The sequence below is a fragment of the Carlito syrichta genome, unplaced genomic scaffold (genome assembly GCF_000164805.1).
Source record: "Carlito syrichta isolate Samal-C Ts95f unplaced genomic scaffold, Tarsius_syrichta-2.0.1 Scaffold302949, whole genome shotgun sequence".
NCBI classification, from domain to species: domain Eukaryota; kingdom Metazoa; phylum Chordata; class Mammalia; order Primates; family Tarsiidae; genus Carlito; species Carlito syrichta.
Genome location: NW_007247045.1, coordinates 221,509 through 237,468, shown reverse-complemented (window position 1 = coordinate 237,468; position 15,960 = coordinate 221,509).

Genomic DNA, 15,960 nt, shown 5'->3' with positions numbered 1-15,960 from the left:
TTGGGGTCAGTTGGCAAATAGTGTGCAGATGGGTGGAGAGGGAAGAGGGCATGGCAGTGCCACTCCACTGGAGGCCACTGAGAGGGGATTCATCGTCACCTGTGCCAACTGCAGCTGGACTTCTGGTGAGTCACGGTCTCAGACTCTGCCGTGTAAGTGCCACACTTTCTGGGCCTGGCTTGGCTAGCTGTGGCCTCCGAGACACTCCAGCCTGGAAGGGACCATCTAGTCCAAACTGCTGACCAGCACTTGGGTCCCCTCTTGGGTTTTGGCTTGCATCTCTCCCACGACAGGGAGCTCATGATCACCTCAGGCAGCTCAGTAGGGCCTGGGAGCCCCTTGGGGTCTCTGTTCATCCAAAGCTGGGGTCCTGGGGTGGGGGAGGGGCGGGTCATCATCAGTAGTCCCTGCAAGTTTCTGGCCTTAGAGGAGACTCGCCAGGTGCTCCAGTTTCACTCCTCCCGGCTCGCTCCCCTCACCTACCCCAAGCTCCTTGGGGATCTACATCCCCACCCTCCTGCCTTTGCATCCCTGGGTCCTTTGTCTACTGTCCCAGGCATCCTCCCTGCCAAGCCTCAGGTTCCTGGTGACTCCCTGCTCCTGGCAGCCTCCTTCCCGAGCTCTCAGGCCCTGGATCAACAGGCCCTGAGTCTCAGAGAAGCCATTTGTTTGCTGTGGTCTTGCTAACCATTGGCAACATCTGTGAAACATCTGGGCAGGAGGGAGGGAAGGGGATTCTTGGGGCCCCTTGCCACTGTGGTGCCCCTTCCTTGGGTGGGAGGAGGCAGGGGGGATGGAGGAACTGCTGTGGGGCTGATCCCATCTGCTGGGTACAGATGGGGTGAGGGCGGGGCCAGGGTGGGGGAGGGCAGTGCCTGGTTGCAGATAAAACTCCTGGCTAGGACCACACAGAGCACACGCCCAGCACATCCCACGCCTCATCTCATCCCACGCCTCGTCTCCGTCAGCCCTCGCGATGGCCCTGGGAGGGAGGTCCGAGTATTATTTTAAGTTTACAAACGAGAACATTGATGTTCAGAGAAAGCGGAAGGGTGTCATGGCTGAGCAGGCACGGGCACTTTATCCCTCACGTCCAGCAGCCTCCGCCAGACCGTTCTGAAACACCTCCAGCCAGTCTAGGAGGTTTAGTGGCTTGGTTGGCGGAGCCGAAGGGAGCTTTGGATGCAGCTTCTCCTTGGCTTGGGTAGAAATTTCTAAGGAAGGCCAAGGCCTAGGCGAGCGTATGAGTGTGGAGACATCCGGTCCTAAGTCGAATCTCAGTTCTCAGTGGAGCTGTGTGACAAGTTGTCTCACCTCTCCCAGCCTCAGTCATCTCAGCTGTAAAATAGAAATAATGATTCCACTTCTGGGACTCCCGTGAGATCATGAACAGGTGTGAATCCCCAGCATGGGGCCAGGTACAGAGGGAGCGCACCAGTGGGGCAGAGGAAACCACCCCGCCACAACTGCCCCAAGGCCAGTGACCGAATGACAGGGCAGGGTCCCATGAGGGTGGAGGTGAGGGGGGAGGTGCGCAGCAGGGTCCCACCTACCTGCTCTTTCTAGGGCAATGAATAGCACCTGCCCCATGGTGAAGGGGTCCAGCCCCTTGCCGGGTCGTGAGATTTCCTGAAGGAGAGACGGATAGGCGAAGGATGAAAATCTTATACTCGGACACCTGCTTCCTGAACAGATAACAATTTAATGTTGGTTAACACAGCTTTTATACCATTTGTAAAGGGGCAAGACAAAGAAAATTCCTTCATGTACATATGCTTTAAAAGTTACCACCATCTAGCGGTCTTTAGAAGAAACGAATAAGCCAAAAACATTATCTACTTTCAGTTAATGAGTCTTTATCATAAAGCCAAAAATGATAGTTTTAGTTCAAAGTCCCGAATTACAGTCCTTGAAATGTTTCAAGAAAGTTTCCAGGTGCAAAGTTCTTCATGTAGCAGTTTTTCTCTTTTGGGCTTTTAGGACCTTCAAAGTTTTGTAATTGCCTTTCTTGTCCAGGTGTCTTCGTTACTTTTCTCTTATCCTGCAGTGTTTATTTCTAAAGAAAACTCAAAAGAAGCTTTTAATGACATTTCCCAGGCCCCCAAGGTTGCTTTCTGTATTTAGTTAATTATCATAAAAGTGTCTAATTAGGCCGGGCTCGGTGGCTCAGCCTGTAATTCCACGCCTTTGGGAGGCTGAGGTGAGTGGATTGCCTGAGCCCGTGGGTTTGAGACCCGCCTGGGCAGCGAGACCTCATCTCTACAATAAATCAAAAAATCAGCCGGGCGTGGTAGCGCATGCCTGTAATTCTGGCTACTTGGAAGGCTGAGGCGGAAGGATCGCCGGAGCCCAGCAGGTCGAGGCTGTGGTGGCCGGAAGCGGCCACTGCACTGCAGTCTGGGCAACCGAGTGAGACTCCAACTCAAAAAAAAAAAAAAAAAAAATAAGTGTCTAATTAGTATATTATGAATTCAGTGAAAACCCACTCTATAAACGTTTACTTAAAATTTAACTAAAGAATTAAGTAAAAACCTTAACGATTAATTTTTATCCTAAGTCTGTGAAGACAGTGTTATAAATCACCTACATAACTCCTAGATGAGTGTTAGAACTTATAATGAATTCATAATGAACTTACTATAAACTTGTGCTTCTATAAAATCTTATGTCTAAACACTAAACTGCATAATTCTAAATCAAATAAGGAGTGAATATACTTATATCAGTTTTTACTCAAGCAATATCTAGTAACTTATAACCAAGTGAAAGAAAGCATTCTTGATGTGCTTCAGAGTTTAACCCTTGCATATGTTAGAAAAAACCAAGCGGCATAGTGGGAAAATGGGAAAATGAACCATGACATTCTCAGGTTAGGTGTGAGTACTTCGCATAAACATGCCATTTTCTTCTTCCACGACTGCATCAAACAGCAAAGGTGGAAGACAGAAGGGCCTCAGCTTCCCGGGGTCACCCTGCGGCCCGGGGTCTTTGGCCCACCAGGACCCTGTCAATCAGGTGAACCTCCAAGGCCGGCTCCCAACACCATGGAGTAGCCGGCTGGGCATTCGGGAGTCCTGGGCTCTGGACTCAGGTCTGTCCCAACCTCTGTGTGACCTTGGGCAAGTCCCCTCCCCTCTCTGGTCCTTGGTTTCTTCTTCTGGAACACAAGGAGAATCCATTTTTTCCTCCTGTGTGAGGACCTTCCGCAGGGCAGATGGTGTGGTGTGGGGGACTGGGACCCAGGCCAAGATGCCTCTGTGTGTGGGGTGTGTGTTTGTGTTTGTGTGTATGTGCGTTGTTAAGGGCTCTGTTTAGCCACTTCCCTGGGGGACCGGAGGGCCGACTTGGATGGAGCAGTCTGTTTACCACGTGCTCCAGAGCCGACAGAGTTCACACCCCTGGGGACACTCCCGCTGTGTCCTCTTGCCAGGCTGGGCTCTGATCTGCTGGTTATTTACAAGTTCGTGCCCTTGAGGCAAAGTCCCCGACCTCATGTTACCCACCACACACACTGAGTCCAGGGGCTGGAGCTGCCCCTCTCAGGAGAGTCAGCTCAGTTTGGAACCCTCCCGAGGGATTATCTCAAAGAGGAAGGGGATGAGCCAAGGCACAGCTGTCGGTCCCTGGACTGAGGAAGGAACCCAACCTCTAGGTCGGGCTCTGCTGCCAGTCTGCGGCAAGCCCCTTTCCTCATGGGCCTCACTCTTCCCCAGCTGAAAGACTCTCTGGGAGCCTCTGACGGACTCCTCGGGCTGCATTTGTTTCTGCCTCTGAAGTGTTCTTGCAGTAGGAACGGGCTCACTCTCTGAGGTTCTGTCCATTCCAAGGCAGTAGAGAGTAGTGATTAGGAGCATGGGTTTTGGAGGCTGACAGACGTGGGTTAGAGTCAGTCTCAGATGATTCTTTACTGTGCCGTCTCAGGCAAGTTGCCTCTCTGGGCCACTGTTTCCTCATTTCTAATGAGGGGATAAGAACAGTCCTTGCCTGCTGCAGTTTTTGTGGTAGAATACAAGCAGTGGTGAGCTCTCCGCCTCAGCCCTGCAGGTCTTCCGGGTCATTGAATGCACTTGCTTCTTTCCGTTCATTGCCTTTGCACATGCAGTTCCCTCTGCCTGGAACACTCTTCCCTCCTCCCTTAGTTAATACAGTAAGTTCCCAACATATGGAGGAGTTCCATTCAGAGAGCGCGTTTGTAAGTCCAGTTTGTTTTAAGTCCAACAAAGTTAACCTAGGTACCCAACTAACACAATTGGCTATACAGTAGAGTACTGTATGCATTTAACAGGCTATACTGCCACCTAGTGGAGAGAAATAATACATAAAATGCATGTTCACATCTTTGAAAGTTTGCAACTTGAAGGTTTGTACGTAGGGGACTTACTGTAATGATAATGATAATAATAGCTAACATTTTTTAAAAATTTAATTTTAAAGATGTGAGGCACAATTCAGGGTTAGGTATACAAATGTTCATTATGAAGGTACCCTTGTTGGATAGCAAACATTTAAGATTTTCCAGGCACTGTGCTAAGTACTTGACTGACCTTTTCTTTTTTCATGCCCACAGCAATCCTGTGAATTAAGAGCTGTTATTATTAACCCTGCAGCACGTGTCCCAAGGACAGGCCTGGAGCCACATTGCTTGGGGAAACTCCCAGCTCTTCCATTTAGTTGTGTGAACTTGGGCAAGTTACTTCACTTTCTGGGTCACAGTTTACCCATCTGTACATGGGGATAGAAATAACCTCTGTACTAGGAGATAGCTATAATAAGAATTAAGAGAGTTAATACCTATAAAATACTTAGAACAGTACCTGGCACACTGTAATTGCTATATAAGTGGTTCATTAGCTAAATCTCTATTTCTCAGAATTAAAAAAAAAAAAAAGAGGCCCAAAGAGATGGTGCTGTGTCCAAGGTTACATAGTAGCAATAGGAGATGGGATTTAAATTTAGGCTGGCTGGCTCTGGAGCCCATGCTTGAGTATTAGGTTATATTCTCCTCCCTCTCTCCCTCCAGGGCTCAGTTAATATGTCACTTCCTCCCTGATCAGGAAGCCCTCCCTGATAACTCTGGCTAGAAGAGGGTCTCTGCTGTCTGCTCTCAAAGTGCCTTGTACTTTTCTTCCCTGGCCCTTGTCATAGGTTGTAATTACATGCATGTATGCATTCATTTCATGTCTACCTCTTCCTCTCAACCATATGCTCCTGGAGGCAGGGACCACATCTGTCTTCCTCCTCATTGTGTCCTCAAGCTTATCATAGTGACTGACACATAATATGTGCATAATTAATACTTATTTGATGAATAAAAGCCCATATATTGCTCGGCATGGAGGGTTGCACAGGACAAACTCACAAAAAGAAGCCTGGATAAGAAGCTACTCTATGAGTCAAGATTGAGTTCTGTTGTGAGTGAGAGAAAACACAATATAGATGTTTCTTTCTCTCACATAGAGGAAATTCAATATAAACAGCCCAGGGCTGGCAGGGCATTTCCATGATCATCAGAATCCTAATTCCTTCTATCTTGTCACTTTGCCATCCTCAAAATGGAGCTTCCAGTTCATGTCCAAGATGGCTGCTTGATCACGAAAAGGTGAAGAGGCCAAGAAAGTGGGGGCAAAAGATGAATGTCAGTTATTTCTCAGAGAAGGGCAGGCAGGGGAAACCAGAAACTGTCACATGACACTTTCCCTTCAACCCATTGGCCAGAACTCAGTCACGTGGCCACATCTAGTTACAAGGAAGGCTGGGAAATGTAGTCTTCATCTAGATAGACATAGGACCAGATAAAAATCACAGGTTCTATTACTCTGGTGTAACATAAGGGCAGAACAGATGTTGAGGACAACTAGCTATCTCTGTCACAGTCACCAGTGAAAAATATGCCTCCTCTGTGGAGAGGAGGTGGACCAAGTGGGCATGTGCCAGTCAGTTATTGAAACAATAGTGCTTTAGAACAAACCACTCCAAAATGCAATGGCTGAAAATAACAATCATTTATCCTCACTTATGCTTCCACACACCAACTAGAGTCAACTTATCCAGGAGGAGCTGGGCTCCTTACTGGCAGCTGGGCTCAGATCTGCTCCATGTCACCCTCCGTCCCAAGGCAGAATGTCAGCGTCTACCTGGGGAAAGTTCTCACTGCAACGAAAGCATGTGTTGTTTAAAATTTTTAAATTTTGAAATAATGATGGATTCACAGGAAATTGCAAAGATAGTACAGAGGTCCCATGTAGACTTCACCTAGAGCCTCCAATTAGTACCTCTTATTTAATTATACTACAATATCATAGCCGGAAATTGACATTGGCACAGGTGTACAGTTCTAGGTCGTTTTATCACATGTAGATTTGTGTAATCACCACTACAACCAAGGAACTATTCCATCACCACAAAGATCTCCCATGACACCCTTTTATAGCCACACCCATCTCCCCCACCATCCCTAACTCCCAGCAACCACTAATCTGTACGCTATCTAGATCATTGTATCATTTCAAGAATGTTATATAGATGGAATCACACAGTATATGACATTTAGAGATTGTCTTTTTTCACTCAGTGTAATGTCCTTGTTATCCATCCAAGCTGTTGTGAGTATCAATAGCTCCATTCTATTTATTGCTGAATAATATTCCATGGTATGAATGTACAACAGTTTATGCAACAATTCACCAGTTAAGGGACACTTTGGTTGTTTCTGGTTTGGGCTATAATATATAAAACTGCTATGAACTACTATGTAGGGTTTTGTTTGGATGTAACTTTTCATTTCTCTGGGATAAATGTCCAAGTGTGCAAATGCTGGGTTGCATGGTAAGTGGAGATTTAGTTTTTGAGACGCTGACAAACAATTTTCCAGACTAGCTATACCATGAGAGACCCAGTATCACCACATTCTTGTCAGCATTTAATATTATCCATATCTTTTTTTAGCTGTTCTAACAGATATGTGGCAATATCTTATTCAGATATATATATTTTTGAATCAGAGTCTCACTCTATCATTTAGGCTGGAGGGCCATGTTCAATCATGGCTCACCGCAGCCTCAACCTCCTGGGCTCATGTGATCCTTCAGCCTCAGCCTCCTGAGTAGCTAGGACTCCAGGTGCATATCACCATGTCTGACTAAATTTTTAACTTTTTTGTAGAGACAAGATCTTGCTAGGTTGCCCAGGCTGGTCTTGAACTCATGAGATCAAGCAATCCTCCTGCCTCAACCTCCCAAAGTGCTGGGATTATATGTGTGATCCATATACTTGGTCTCATCTAAGTCTTAATTTGCACTTCTTTAATGGCTAGTGGTATTGAACACCTTTTCACATACTTATTTGCCATTTGTATATCCTCACTGGTGAAATCTCTCCATGTCTTTTGCCCGTTTTCTAATTAGAGGGTTTGCTTTTCTACTGTTGAGTTTTAGAGTATTTAATGTAGTCTATGTATGAATCTGTTGTCAGATATGTGATTTGCAAATAATTTTCTCAGCCTGTAGCTTGTTTTTTGTTCTCTTAACAGTATCTTTTACAAAGCAAAAGCATTGACTTTTGATGAAATACAATTTATTCCACCCCCCGCTTTTTATTTATTTTTTATTTTTTATTTTTGAGTCGGAGTCTCACTCTGTTGCCCAGCAGACTGGAGTGCAGTGGCTGCTCCCGGCCACCGCAGCCTCGACCTGCTGGGCTCCGGCGATCCTTCCGCCTCAGCCTTCCGAGTAGCCGGAATTACAGGCGCGTGCTACCAGGCCCGGCTAATTTTTTGATTTATTGTAGAGATGAGGTCTCGCCTGCCCAGGCGGGTCTCGAACCCGCGGGCTCAGGCAATCCACTCACCTCAGCCTCCCAAAGGCGCAGGATTACAGGCTGAGCCACTGAGCCCGGCTCCCCCCCGCTTTTTAAATGGATCATGCTTTTGCTGTTGTCTAAGAGCTTTTCTCTAAGCTCCAGGTCTTGCAGATTTTTTCCTATGTTTTCTACTAAAAGTTTTATAGTTTTATATTTAAGTACATGATGCAGTTTGAGCTAATTCTTGTATAAGATGTCAAGTTTTAGGTTGAGGTTCATTTTTTTGCATAAGGATAACCAATTGCCCTAACATTATTCATTGAAAAGAATATTCTTCCACCATGATTACTTTTTCCTTTTATTTCAATAGCTTTAGGGTGTACAAATAGTTTTTGTTCCATGAATGTGAATTGCTTTTTAAAAATACCAGCATGGACCAGGCGCGGTGGCTCAGCCTGTAATCCCAGCACTTTGGGAGGCCAAGCAAGAGGATTGCCTGAGTCCAGGGGCTCAAGATCAGCCTGGGTAACTTGGTGAGACCTCGTCTCTACAATAAATCACAAAAACTAGCCAGGCATGGTGGCGTGTGTCTGTTGCTCCAGCTATCTGGAAGGCTAAGGCGGAAGGATCACCTAAGCCCAGTAGGTCAAGGCTTTGGTGGCCATGAATGTGCCATTGCACCCCAGCCTGGGCAACAAGAGTGAGACTCAAAAAAAAAAAAAAAAAAAACCCCAGATAGAATCACATATGGTTCACCTATTTGAAGTGTACAATTCCATGGTTTTGAGTATATTCACATAATGATACAACTATTACCACAATCAATCTTAGAACATTTTCATCGCTCCTAAAACAACTTGTTAGCAGCCACTCCCTTCCCTGTCCCCCACCCTCCTGACCCTGGGCACCACAAACATATGCTCTGTCTCTATTGCCTATTCTAGACATTCCATGTAAATGGAATCACACAGCATGTCGTCCTTTGCAACTGGCTTGTTTCACTTAGCATAATGTTCATCATGTTGCAATATGTATCAATACTTGGTCTCTTTTTACTGCTTAGTAATATTCCACTGTATATAATATATTTTATATGCCACATAATATACCACATTTTATGAGGGGGGACCCCCCCAAAATAGGAATTAGGGTGGGCTTGTTGTAGTACACTTGGAATTTGTTCCTCTGGATCAAAGAGTCAACCAAAGTTTTTAACTGGAAGCTTTGAGAAGGTTGCATTGCCAGCCTTGGCCTCCCCAAGTGCTGGGACTGGTTCTTCCACCACGACAACACACCTGCCCACACGACACTGAGTGCTCAACAGTTTGTGACCCAAAACTGCATGATTTTCATGCCCCACCCTTCCTTTTCACCCAATCTTGCCCCAAGCAACTTTTTTTTTGCTTCCCTGGTTGAAAAAAGTCCTCAAAGGAAAATGTTTTGTTGATGTGGAAGAGGGGAAACCAAAAACAGCCGAAGCACCAAAAGGCATCAAAACTGATAAGTTAAAAAACTGTTTTGAGCAGTGGAAAAAGCATCTCAGTGGGTGCATTGCAGCAAATAGAGAGTATTTTGAGGATGACTGAAGTTTAAACACGTAAGAATAAACACACAATGTTTTATAAGTAAATTCCGGGGTTTTTTGGATCTCCCTCGTATTTATCCATTCATTAGTTGACAGATATTTGGGTTGTTTCCATTCATTGTTGATTATGAATAATGTTGCTAGAAATATCCAGGCACAAAGTTTTTGTGTGGACAGGTGCTTTCAATTCCCTTGGATATATGCTTAGGTGTGCCATTTCTGAGTCATAAACTCTATGTCTAACCTTTTAAGGAACTGCTGAACTACTTTACATTTCCACCAACAGTGTGTGAGGAGATGAGTTTCTCCACATCTTCACTAACACTTGTCCTAATGTCTTTTTTATTATAGCCATCCTCCTTTAGGGTATGAAGTGATATCATTGAATTGTTTTTGCACCTTTGTCAAAAATCAGTTGGCCATGCCTGTCTGAGTCTAGTTCTAGGTTCTCTGTTCCATTCTGATGATCTGTTTCTATCTCTCTGCCAGTGACACACAGTCCTGATTACTGTACTATATACTAAATCTTGACCAGGTGTGGTGGCTCATGACTGTAATCCCAGCACTTTGGGAGGCTGAGGCAGGAGGATTGCTTGAGTCCAGGATTTTGAGACTAGCCTGGGCAACATATCGAGACATCGTCCCTACAAAAAAAATTAGAAAATGAGCCGGGTGAGGCGGTGCACGCCTGTAGTCCCAGCTACTTGGGGGGCTGAGAAGGAAGGATCACCTGAGCCCAGGAGGTCATGCTACTGTATGCCAGCCTGGGTGACAGAGAGATACCTAGACTCAGTAAATACATAAATAAATGAATACATAAATAAAATAAAAATAAAATTTGAAATAAGGTGGAGTGATTCTTCTCACTTTATTCTGTTTTTTTTTTTTCTCAAGTCTTGCCTGGCATTCAGGGCCCTTTTCCTCTGAGCTTGAACTTCCCCTTGAAGACTCCTCTGCTTTTTGCCACATTCAGCCTCACCCCCTTATCCCAAGGCTTCTGCTGTCCTGGCACCTGGAATGAGTCTCTCTGCTTTTCTCTTCCTCACCAGTTCCAGCCTGTTCTTCCTGGCCCTTCCTCTGGATCCGTAGCAGACTGAACCCCGTGTACTTCTGAACTCTGACCTTCAGCCAGTTCTGAAAGTCTGCACCCAGACTCTGTCCCTCGGGGAATTACAGCTGGTCTCGAATTTTCCGCAAAATATTTAGTGGGTGTGAGTTTGGGCTCTCCAGTCAGGGTGATCTGGGAGTCGGCCAAGCTGGCCTTCGTCCAAAGTTGTGGCCAGGAAGAGCTTGGGCACCTTCTGACCCCCAGACTGAGAGCAGCTGCTGGACTCAAACACCCGGTGGGGCTATTTTTAGTTGCTGGTTCCCGGCAGGCCTGGCCTGGTTGAGGCCTGGAGGGAGAACAATGAGCCATTGAACCTTATGGAGCCTCCCTTGTGCCCTGTGAGGCCCAGGAGGAGGATAATGCTAGAGCAGGGGTGGGCAGTGCTCAGAAGTCGGTGGACAGAGGTTGCCTGCCCCTGCCCCTGCGCTGACCAGCAGGAAAATCTTCTATCCTGAGCCCTTTGTCCAACTTCTCGTGGGACCAGGTGCTGGGCTGGCTGAGTGATTTGGAAGCCTGTGTTCATTGGCACCTGCAGTATTACCAACCTTTCTTAAGCCCTTTCTGTGGGCCAGACACTGCCAAGCACTGCATGGCCTCAGATTTACCACCTCATGGCTCAGATGTGGAAACTGAGCTTCAGCTCAGAGCGGCCAGGAACTCGCTCATACACAGCAAGTAACAGGAGGAGTCGGGATCCAAATCCAGATGCTCTTGTGTCTCCTTCCAGAGTCTTCCAACCAGCCTTCCCTGTCTCAGGCCCTCCCAGGGACCTCTGGGCTTCAGTCTCTCCTCCCTAATGGCTGTGACTTCATGAGTGACCTCAGGCAAGTCACTTGTCTTCCCTCGGCCTCAGAACTGGGGGACCCTTTCATCCAGGGCTGCGTGTGGTTGAAGGTCGGACCCCAGGTAGCGTGGGATAATGCTTCATAGATGGGGAGAGGCAGTGAAGGTGGAGGGGATGTGCTTGTCAGGTCTCCTCTCTTTCTAGCATTTGGTCATTTAAAAACAAAGTTCTGTTCATTCTGGAAGTTGTTCACTTGTTCACCCAGGAAACACACTCTGGCCCTCTGGGGGAGGAGTGGGTTCTGGGCTCCGAGGGAGAGACGGGACAGATCTGCCCGGTGCCTCTGGGGAATTCACAGTCTGAAAGGAGAGACAGGCTCATACACAGGTGATCCCAGGCCTATAAGAAACATGCAGAAAAACATCCACATATGCATTGCCAGACCCGCCATGACAAAGTCCTACAGCCTGGGGGCTTAAGCAACAGAAGTTTATTTTCTCACAGTTCTGGGCAATGGAAGTCCAAGATCAAGATGTCAGCAGAGTTGGTTTCTCTTGAGGCCTCCCTCCTTGGCTTTAGGCAGCTGGCTGCCTTCTCATTGTGCCTTCACATGGTCTTCTCAGCCCCTGCACCTGTCTCTGTCCTAAACTCAGAAGGACACCAGTCATGTAGGATTAGGAAGACAGTCATTCCAACTCTAATGGCCTCATTTTAACTTAATCACCTATTTAAAGACCCTATCTCCAAATACAGTCATGTTCTTGGGTACTGGGGCTTAGGACTTCAACAAGCGAAATTTGGGGAGACACATTTCAGCCCATAACGATGGCGATTAAAATAACTGACTGCAGCTGCTTTTGTGTTCTGGGAGATAGAAAATTCCTTCAGGTGAGGCCCTGAACGCTCCAAAGAGTCAGTGCTAATAGCTTTGGCATTATAAACTAGAAGAGTGAGGAGATCTGAGGGGAGAGGGAGTTTCCAGCACACTCCCAGATGTCAGATCCTCCTGCCCCAGCTGGTGAGAGAGTCTCTGTGGGGAGGGATGGTTGGCAAATTCCAAAGAAGTCCCATGTCTGATGCTGGATGTTAAGTTGTTTTGTGCCAGCACGGAAATTGTTCCCACCATCTCCAAAAGATCAGTAAATTCTGTTATCCAAATTAACTCTGCATTGCAAGGCCTTTGGGGTAAGGTGAGGGTTGGGGTGGTCTCCAGAATGGAGTCAGCAGGTCACTGGGGCAAAGGACAGCCGTGGGTGCCGAGAGCACAGAGGATAAGTAGGTGGACACCCAGATCCATAGGAACTGGGGAGAAGACAGACCAGGCTGGTGGGTGGGGACTGGAGTTGTTTCATTTTGATAGGACAACAAAGATGGGAGGATCTGGGGACACCAGGCAGCTCCACCTGGGAAGAAGGCACCTACACTGGCCAGGAGGGCTGGGCAACAAGGAAGGCTTCCAGAAGGAGGTGAAGGTTACAGTAGGGCTTGATGTGTGAGTCATAGATCGCTAGAGAAGGGCGGTGGCATTCTAGGCAAGGGAGCCTGGGCAGAAGCCCACTGTGTCTGCAGACTCGGGTCACATCTTGCTGAGCAGTCTCCTTGAGCCAGGCCCAAAACTAAGCTCTTCCCATGGGTGACAAATGCAGGTGGCTGTGTGGGACTGGTGAATTGGCTGCACTGAAGAAGTGCAGGAGAGACCACCACAGGGAGTACTGGCCAGATGGAGGGGTCCCGGAATGCCCAGCTATGGAGTAAGGACTTTATGCCTACAATGGGAAGCCTGGAGGCTATGAACAGGGGAGGGCCTGACGGTGTTTGATGAGTCCCCAGTGCCGTGTACAGGGTAGATATGGAGCGGTGGACAGGACCACGGCAGACAGGACCACGGTATGGTTGGCCGATAGGTTGGGGGTGGCGGGGCTACTCCAGGCCTAGAGGTTGATGCAGACTCCAGGTGGTTTGTTGACTAATGGCCCTCTTGTTCCTGGAAGGACTTGGTGGTGACTTCCGAAGAACCACTGTTTATCCCCTGAAGCATTTGTTGGGGCCAGGAGTGGAGGGACCTTTGGACCAGTCAAGTCCAGCTTATGACTCATGGCTGGCCAGGGCAGCCAGGGACGGGAACAGGACACACGTCGCTCGAGTGCTTCCCTTGTGCCAGGCCTGTGCCAACTACTCTACGCACTCACACGTGGTCCTTCCAACCATCCCAAGAGGGAGCAGTTGGTACCTCCATTTTACAAAGAAGGAAACTGAGGCTCAGGGAAGGAGGGAAAGCCTTGTCTCTGGGTTTTTTTTTTTTTTTTAACCCCAAAAAGCCTATCTCCCAAGAATCTTCCCTGGGCCCTATCTGGGCTACCTCCATTTCCAAGAATTGGGGTTGAGGGTGGCTGCAGCAGCCCTCCCTGCCTGGGGACAGAAGGGGCTACATCGTAAGAGGGTGCCTGGCCTGGCTGAGCTGCCTGGGAAAGGTGGAGACTTGGGCAGGGCCAAGGCCCACATCCCTGGTGTGCCCTCCCCACTCCTGCTCTGATCCCGAGATGGGCCTGTGTGTCTGCAGACAGGAAAGAGGAGGCAGCACCCCTTGGTGGAGCTAAACCCCTACATGTGGGAAGCTGCCCCCAAATTTCCTGCCTGATCCCCAAAGCCGAGAAGCAACCCTCCTGTCTCCGGGGACTTCTCTCCTGGTGGCTGCCGGGAGCTTGCCTTCACATCTGCCTCCCCTGGAGCCTGTTTCTTCCTCTGACACAACAGGGCAATGTTGCCCCCTTGATGGGTGAGTGCAAGAGGGAAATAAGGTGGTGTTTGTAGCTAGCCAGGGCCCCTGAGAGCCAGCTCTGGGCTGTAATTATTGTCACTGGGCTTGTTGTGGTCTCTGCTTCAAAACCTTGCCTCTTCTCTGCTGGTTGGCTCACTGGCACTGAAGGGCCTCGGAGCCCGGACCCACTGTGGGGAGGAGAGGGAGGCTGAGCTCTAATGCCTGTCCTGTGGTCACGCTGGGCCACATGCTTCTCTGCACTCTGGCTTTGTTGCCCGTGGCTATTTGGGCTGGGGGATTTTTTTTTTTTTTTGAGTTGGAGTCTCACTCTGCTGCCCAGACTGGAGTGCAGTGGCATGCTCCCGGTCACCGCAGCCTCGACCTGCTGGGCTCCAGCGATCCTTCTGCCTCAGCCTTCCAAGTAGCCAGAACTACAGGCACATGCTACCACGCCCGGCTGATTTTTGATTTATTGTAGAGACGAGGTCTCGCCAAGTTGCCCAAGCGGGTCTCGAACCCACAGGTTCAGGCAATTCACTCTCCTCGGCCTCCCAAAGTGCAGGGATTACAGGCTGAGCCACTGAACCCTGCCAGGCCGGAGGATTTTAAGACTGGGTATCACTAGAAGCAAAGACAACATCAGGGGCTGGAGCCAGTGAGGGACAAATTCATAAAATGGACCCTATCCCTTCGTCTGCTTTCTCTCCAGTCATGCTTACCCAGCAGACGCCGTGGAAAGACCTGGAAAGGTGCTGCTTTGGAGAGTGTGCTGGGGGAAAGCAGGGACCCTGTCCCCAACCCAGCCCCTTCCCCCAGTCCCAAATGGGCCTCTGGCTGGAACCAAGAACAGCCCCTCATTACAGCATCCACACATAGCATGGGTCAGACACACGACACAAACATATACACAGCATGCACCAGACATACACAACACATATATACACACAGCATGCATAGAATGCACAACACTCAGACATACAACAGTACAAATCAAGCATATATAAAATACACAGCACACATTGATGCACACACACATATATGCACAGCACACATCAAGCGCACACACACAGCATGCATCAAACATATATCAGACGACACACACAGACACACAACACACACCAAACGCATACAACACACATCAAACACACACAACACACAGAGCACATAGCCACATCCATACCCCCAGCACATATCAACACACAACACTCACAAGAAACACATAACACAAAACACAATCTACATATACATATCAACACACAACACACACATCCACAACATAGATCAAACACACAACCCACATCAGACACCCTCAACCATATCGAACACACAACACACACAGAGCACCTATCAACACAACACTCCCCGCAGACACCCATCAACACATAATACTCTTATACAGAACACACAACACACATATCCACAACACATATGGAACACACCACACACCCACCTTACACAAAACACACATAAACACATACCCCCCACACAACACAAATACCATAAACACACACAGTTCACATCGAAACATGACATACAAACATGTAACACCATGCACATCACACACACACACACACACCCCCGCAGCGAACTGGTGTGTTACGCATCTTTTGGCTGAGGAAATGTACCCCCAAAGTGCTCCAGGCGCTATTTCATTCACCCGGGGCAGCCCCTTCCCACCCCCGCCGTGGCCAAGCAGCCATTCAAAGATGCACCCAACACGTCTTGATTCTGGTCCCAGACGTGCCCTGGTCTTGTGGACCCAGGACCCCGGTGAGAACGCCGCACACCCCGGGGCTCCGGCGAGCAAATGTGGTGACCCCTGGTTCGGGCCACCGTTCAGCATCCCGCGTCCGCTGGGACCTCGGGCTTGAGCCGGGCTTGCTCCCCGGCCCTCTTGCTCGCCACCGTCCTGCACCCGGCGCGTGGCC